The 7,500-nt window shown below is 36.8% G+C and overlaps 1 protein-coding gene across 1 annotated transcript in view; it reads right to left on the bottom strand.

Moving 5' to 3' along the window:
- LOC135205429 (neurensin-1-like) overlaps positions 1 to 7,500 on the bottom strand; it is a 341,552-nt gene that overhangs the window by 301,517 nt on the left and 32,535 nt on the right. The window lies entirely within an intron of this gene.

Here is a 7,500-nt window from a genome sequence, read left to right as displayed (position 1 = left end):
TTCATTACATCACTGTTTTTCTCTCATAATTATTCGACTGAAACTCCCCATCCCTTACGTCCTCCTCTCTCCTCCTCGTCGCTCCTCTCTCTCTCCTCAAGTTCTTCTCTTCTCTCTCTCTTCTCATCTTCTCTCTACCACCCTTCGTCCCAGTCTAAACGTTAATAAATTTCCTCCCTCCCTGACCCTAATCACAAAAGGTTCGCTTTCATCAGTCAACAGGACCTTCGACATTGACTGCAATGGCTCCCTTGGGTGCCGTAGGGGGATAGTGAAGAGGGGGAGGGGGGTGAGTGAAAGAGGGAGTGGAAGGGAGGAAAGGAAGGTGGGGGAGGGCCAAAAGTCGAGAATAGTATATAGGAAATGGAGAAGGATGACCAAGGGACACCACTTGATAATCCTCCTGTAGATAAGACGAGTCTGGGGTCATTCCTGAGTGATGGTTGGTTTTGCTCTAGAAGAGGATCTCCGAAATTAAGGATCTTTAACAGACTTAGCTTATTAATAATCATTAATTATCAGTTTACTTACATTCATTTGTTCATTCACTTTTTCTTTTTAAATTAAGTGGTCTCTTCTGTCTGTAATTCCTACTGCCTTCTGTTACTTCTCTCTAATGAATACTGTTCTTTGCAAGCTTTCATCTCAAAGTCAGTGAACCTGTGGGATTGTTCCATATGAACAGGGTTTACCTTCTGAGTAATAATAATAATAATAATAATAATAATAATAATAATAATAATAATAATAATGTTTTTACTCGCAACACTAGGGAAGCTTCTACTCTTTCTGTCTATCGTTTCCTAGAACCAGGTTTAATACTGATCAGTTTGCTAGGAGTTTCATCTCAGCTACAAACTAAAATGTAAAATAGCTTGCCTTGTGCAATTACGAAGTCTTCTGATCTTCAAATATTTAAGCGAGGAACAAATCTCATTCCTGCTCTCTACTGATGAAGTCTCCTGAAATTTCGGGTATTTATTAAATTACTTTTTCCTGTAATCTGTGTCTCCCTTTCTCTCTCTCTCTCTCTCTGCAAGATAATTTCCCTTAGGAGCCCTCTTGGGATTACATAATCGGATATATCGGTTTCTCTCTCTCTCTCTCTCTCTCTCTCTCTCTCTCTCTCTCTCGGATTCATTATAGTCTGTGGATTCTTACCAGAAGGGTGGGTCTTCGGCTGAATATTTAAAGAGAGACAGAGAGAAAAGGTCTTGAGAGCGCAATGCACTTCCTGAAGGAAGCAAGTGCAAGCAATTGATGGGTTTCAGAATTGAATTCGCGGCCACCGAGGTGGGAGGCCAAGACCAAACCGACCACGCCACTGAGGCGCCTACCAACATGCAGCAAATGTGCCTCACTATCGAACTTCTCAGTTCCAGAGGTCCTTTATTCCTCACACTGAGGATGTCGTGCAATTGGAGGCCTTCAAAGGTTCAAGCGAAGATGGAACGTATTAACGCTAATGCTATTCTCCTTACATTTTAATTCGTTTTTATCTGTTCATTAATTTATTTCTACTTGTTAATTAACGAGATCTCTTCTTTCTGTAATTACCTTTACGTTCTCTTACTCCTTCCAAATAAACACCATATTCTTTGGAAGCTTGATTTTCAAGTCAATGGCCTCTGTAGGCTTGTTATACATGAATAGATTTCATCTTCTGAATAATAATAATAATAATAGATCAGAAAACCAGGAAACATATGACAATACACAAAGCGCTACACCCAAGAGCAAATACGGACAGAGGGAGGAGGGAGAGGACTACTAAATATAGAGGACTGCGTCTCAACATCGAGAACAGAGCACAGGGGCAATATCTGAAAAACAGTGAAGACGAGTGGCTAAAGAGTGCATGGGAAGAAGGACTAATAAAAGTAGACGAAGACCCAGAAATATACAGAGACAGGAGAATGACAAACAGAACAGAGGAATGGCACAACAAACCAATGCACGGACAATACATGAGACAGACTAAAGAACTAGCCAGCGATGACACATGGCAATGGCTACAGAGGGGAGAGCTCAAGAAGAAAACTGAAGGAATGATAACAGCGGCACAAGATCAGGCCCTAAGAACCAGATATGTTCAAAGAACGATAGACGGAAATAACATCTCTCCCATATGTAGGAAGTGCAATACGAAAAATGAAACCATAAACCACATAGCAAGCGAATGCCCGGCACTTGCACAGAACCAGTCAAAAAAGAGGCATGATTCAGTGGCAAAAGCCCTCCACTGGAGCCTGTGCAAGAAAACATCAGCTACCTTGCAGTAATAAGTGGTACGAGCACCAACCTGAAGGAGTGATAGAAAACGATCAGGCAAAGATCCTCTGGGACCTTAGGTGGTATCAGAAAACGATTCAGGGGGTGTGATACATGTTGCAAAACAGACCAGACGTGACGTTGATTGACAAAGTCAAGAAGAAGGTATCGCTCATTGATGTCGAAATACCATGGGACACCAGAGTTGAAGAGAAAGAGAGGGTTCAAAAAAAATGGATAAAGTATCAAGATCTGAAAATAGAAATAAGCAAGGATATGGGATATGCCAGTGGAAATCGTACCCATAATCATAGGAGCACTAGGCACAATCCCAAGATCCCTGAAAAGGAATCTAGAAAAACTTGAAGCTGAAGTAGCTCCAGGACTCATGCAAAAGTGTGATATCCTAGAAACGGCGCACATAGTAAGAAAAGTGATGGACTCCTAAGGAGGCAGGATGCAACCCGGAACCCCACACTATAAATACCACCCAGTCTAATTGGAGAGGACTGTGATAGAGAGAAAAAAAAATAAATAATAATAATAATAATAATAATATTATTATTATTATTATTATTATTATTATTATTATTATTATTATTATTATTATTATGTACCAAAGGCGTCATTTACGAGCAACTTCAAAAGAGATTTTTCACTCTCATTACCGTCCTGGAATTAGGACCGTGTGTATACATTACATTCACGAGAGCCTTTCCTTTCCGTTCACCACCTCAAAGACGTTCCTCCGTTTTTCAATATGAACACGTTGATGTCACATTCCCGAGAACCTTCACGTTCATCAAAGAATAGACGTTCTTTAAATAAAGAACACGCTTACGTTACGTTCACGAGAAGGCTTTCACGTTCATCACCACCGCGTTGATCTATCAACATTCTCAGATAAAGAACGTGTAATACATTCACAGGCACAAACAAAGGAATAAATAAAAATGGAATCTAGAATTCAACAGCTTCCCTTTCTTTCCCAAACGCCACCGGAGGACCCTTGTGAAATAACGAAAAAAAAATTTTTTTTAAATAAAATGCCGGGAGAGAGCATCAAAGAGACTCTCTCTCTCTCTCTCTCTCTCTCTCTCTCTCTCTCTCTCTCTCTCTCTCTCTCTCTCTCTCTCTCTCTCCGCCCACCTTCGTGACACTAAATGGAGAGAAGTTTTGCCCAGTCAGCCGAAACTACCTGAATACACCTGTCAAAAGAATTTCTATCTAACGTTGTATCTATTCTAGATATTTAATTTACAATAAATATGCTACAAAGGGAAAAGTCTTTATAATCTGTATAAAATATTCTAGAAAGGGGATACTTTATATAATTTACATAAAATATTCCAGAAAGGGAACTACTTTATCTAATTTATATTAAATATTCCAGAAATGGAAAAGTCTATATAATTTACATAAAATATTCCAGAAAAGGAAAAGGCTATATAATTTATATAAAATATTCCAGAAAGGGATTACATTATTTAATTTATGTAAAATAATCCAGAAAGGGAAAAGTCTATAAATTTTCCATGAAATATTCTGGATACTTTACATAAAATATTCCGGAAAGAGGAATATTTCGTACATTTTATATAAATATCCAGGAAAAGTAATATTTCACAGTTTCATAAAATATTCTGCATTAGGAACATCTTATAAAATTCACATATAATATTCCAGAGAGGGAATAATTCATATATATAAAATATTTTGGAAAGGGAATATCTTACATGATTTCTATAAAATATTCCGGAAAGATATTTTATATAACAAAATATCAGGAAAATGGAATATTTTAAACAATTTGCCTAACATATTCTGGAAAGAAGATACTTCATATAATTTATATAACATATTTTGGAAAGTGAATACTTTAAATAACCTAAGGGCATATTTCAAATCAATTTATTTAAAATATTCAGGAAAGGGAATATTGTTATATATAAAATATTTTAGAAAGGGAACATCTTCCATAATCTATATAAAATATTCAGGAAAAAGGGGTTTGAATATTTGAATTTTAGCCATATATTTTGTACGTAGTAATAATATGCCATTTCCAAATGACCAAAAACAAACATCTGATTCTTCTAAGAGTTTATTACACTTCCTGATAAATACAACAGCCACCAAGAATCTCTACGTTCATAACCTTAGGCCTACCTAAACCTATGAATCAATGATGTCCTCCTCTATTCACCGAGACCTCTGGAATCTGGAATCTGGGATCTGGAATTCAACCCAATCTGTATTATTTATTATTTTCCTCCAGCCCTCACGAGGCCCTCCCAAAACAATAAATAAATTTAAAAAAAAAAACAAGAGATTGATGTTTCTTTTTTTCATTCGTGATTAAATTGCATATAGGTTTCCAATAACACGCTGTCTGACGGCGGTAGCTTGCACATTTCCAAAGTCAGCTGGAAACAGGAATGAAAAGCACACGTTGGTGATATATCGCACACATATCACAAACATGTTCAATACAAGTCGACGACTTGTTGATAGTCCTGACCTGTTCTTCGACGGAGTGATCTAACATTTACCAAAGTTGCGTTCGCCACTTATGGTTGTCAACTTGTTGTTATTACGTTTTAGATATGTATGCAATATATTGTCGACACGTACTTACGACTTTTACTGGTATGGAAGCACCTTTAGACACACAGCTATGAATTTTTATCTGTAGTATTTCCCTGAACTTGGAAACTCGGTATATTTATGGGACTTGACATATATTTTGTGTATAAATTTTTTACTGTAATTCTACTGGAAAATTTTTAAAACCTAAGTGCATATATTTTCCAAGATAATTTCATCGTTTAATTGTTCTCTCTTTGATAACAATCGCAAATATTTCCTCTCTCTTTTACTGAAGTCCATTAATCAATTTTCCTATGAGTATATTATTCATCTCCATTATTTTTACCTATTATACAAACATAGTCTAACCATATATAATTATATCTCTCTATTATTCTCTACCTATTAATATACAAAAAAATTTCAACCTATTATTACATTGTCTATCCCCATTATTTTCTACCTATTAATATATATACACACATTTCCGACTTATTAGTATATTACTATATGTCTCCATTATTTTCTACCTATTAATATATACACATTTTCACCCTATTCATATATACACTTTTTCTACCTATTAGTATATTATTTATCCCCATTATTTTCTACCTATTAATATATACACATTTCCTACTTATTAGTATATTATATGTCCCCATTATTTTCTACATATTAATATATCCACAATTTTCACTCTATTCATATATACACTTTTTTCTACCTATTAGTATATTATTTATCCCCATTATTTCCTACCTATAAATAAATACACATTTCCTACTTATTAGTAAATTATTATAATATATCTCCATTATTTTCTACCTATTAATATATACACATTTTCACCCTATTCATATATACACTTTTTCTACCTATTAGTATATTATTTATCCCCATTATTCTCTACCTATTAATAAATACACATTTCCTACTTATTAGTAAATTATTATAATATATCTCCATTATTTTCTACCTATTAAAATACACACATTTTTACCTATTAGTAAGTATATTATTTATCCCCATTATTTTCCACCAATTAATATACACACATTTTCTACTTATCAATATACACACATTTCTATCAATTAATATATACACATTTCTACTTATCAATATATACACATTTGCTACATATTAATATACACATTTTCTACCTATCAATATACACATATTGTCTATCCATTAATATATACACATTTGCTACCGATCAATACACACAAAACATTTTCTAGCCATTAATACACACACTTTTTCAACCTTTCAATATATACATTTTCTACCTATCAATATACACACATTGCCTAACTATTATTATACACACTTTTTCAAACCTATCAATATACACATTGTTTATCAATTAATATACGCATTTTCTTCCTAATAATATACGCGTACATTCAGCTGTATACCAGAGAGTTTGAACAGGAACGACCTGTGAGATGTCTAGTTATAGAGCCTCCTGCATTATTTCCATCCCGACCAATCTGTCACTCACTCACTGGGCTGTAACAATTATTCATGGCCTCCTCCGAGATTATTCTGGGCAACAACAACATACCAACCCCCTCCCCCCTTCCCCTTTCCCTACCACTAACGATTCCCTTACCTCTTCCCCTACCCCACCACTTACCCTTTCCCCTTCCCTTCATTTCCCCTTCGCCTCCCCCCCCCCCCTTGGCCCTTCATTTTTCACTTCTCATCTCCCTGCCCTTTCGCCTTCCCCTTCCCCTAACACTACCCTTTCCCCTTCCCCTTCACTTACATCATCCCCTGACCCTTCCCTTGCCCTTCCCCTACCCTTTTGCCTTCTAACCTTCCCACTTCCCCTACCCCTTCCTTTACCCCCTACCCCCACCCCCATTCTTTTCCCCTTTCCTTTGTCACCCCTACCCTTTCCCGCCCAATCCCTCTCGCCTCCATCTTCCCTTCACTTATATCTTCCCCTGACCCTTCCCTTAATCTCTCGCCTTCCCCTACCCCTTCATTTTCCATTAACCCTTCCCCTACCTTTTCCCCTGCCCCTACCCATTGCCCCTGGCCCCTTGTCCCCTGGGCATGACCTCAGCCCTTCCATGAATAAGAGAGTCGCCTTCCTTACTTCACTTGGCCATGAAATAGTCGAGCCGTTTCTTGATCATTATTCATTTCGACGTCGATTTCAAGCGATTCTGATGTTTTTTATATATGATGGAAGACGAGAAAAACAGTTGAAGTAGTAGTCGAAATGGGTTGCTGTGTGTGTGTGTGTGTGTGTGTGTGTGTGTGTGTGTGTGTGTGTGTGTCCCCAATAAAGCAGTGTGTGGTTATATATGCATTTATATTCAAAAACACAGAGAGAGAGAGAGAGAGAGAGAGAGAGAGAGAGAGAGAGAGAGAGCATATTGCAACAGCTAAAAATCTAACATTCATAAACTTGACCTCATTACGTCAACCTGACCTTAATCTATTCCCTACCGGCTCACCTGGAGAGAGAGAGAGAGAGAGAGAGAGAGAGAGAGAGAGAGAGAGAGAGAGCATCTCATACTCATGAATAAAAGAATAACTTTTATAAACCTTGCATGAGCATTATACGATGACGTAAAACACGCAAAGGCGATCTGAATTTCCTTTAAAGCTCATTCATACACGCGG

Source organism: Macrobrachium nipponense, chromosome 24 (genome assembly GCF_015104395.2).
Source record: "Macrobrachium nipponense isolate FS-2020 chromosome 24, ASM1510439v2, whole genome shotgun sequence".
Lineage (NCBI taxonomy): Eukaryota > Metazoa > Arthropoda > Malacostraca > Decapoda > Palaemonidae > Macrobrachium > Macrobrachium nipponense.
The sequence above is the reverse complement of the archived record's forward strand: the minus strand, read 5'-3'. Positions and strand labels throughout refer to the sequence as shown.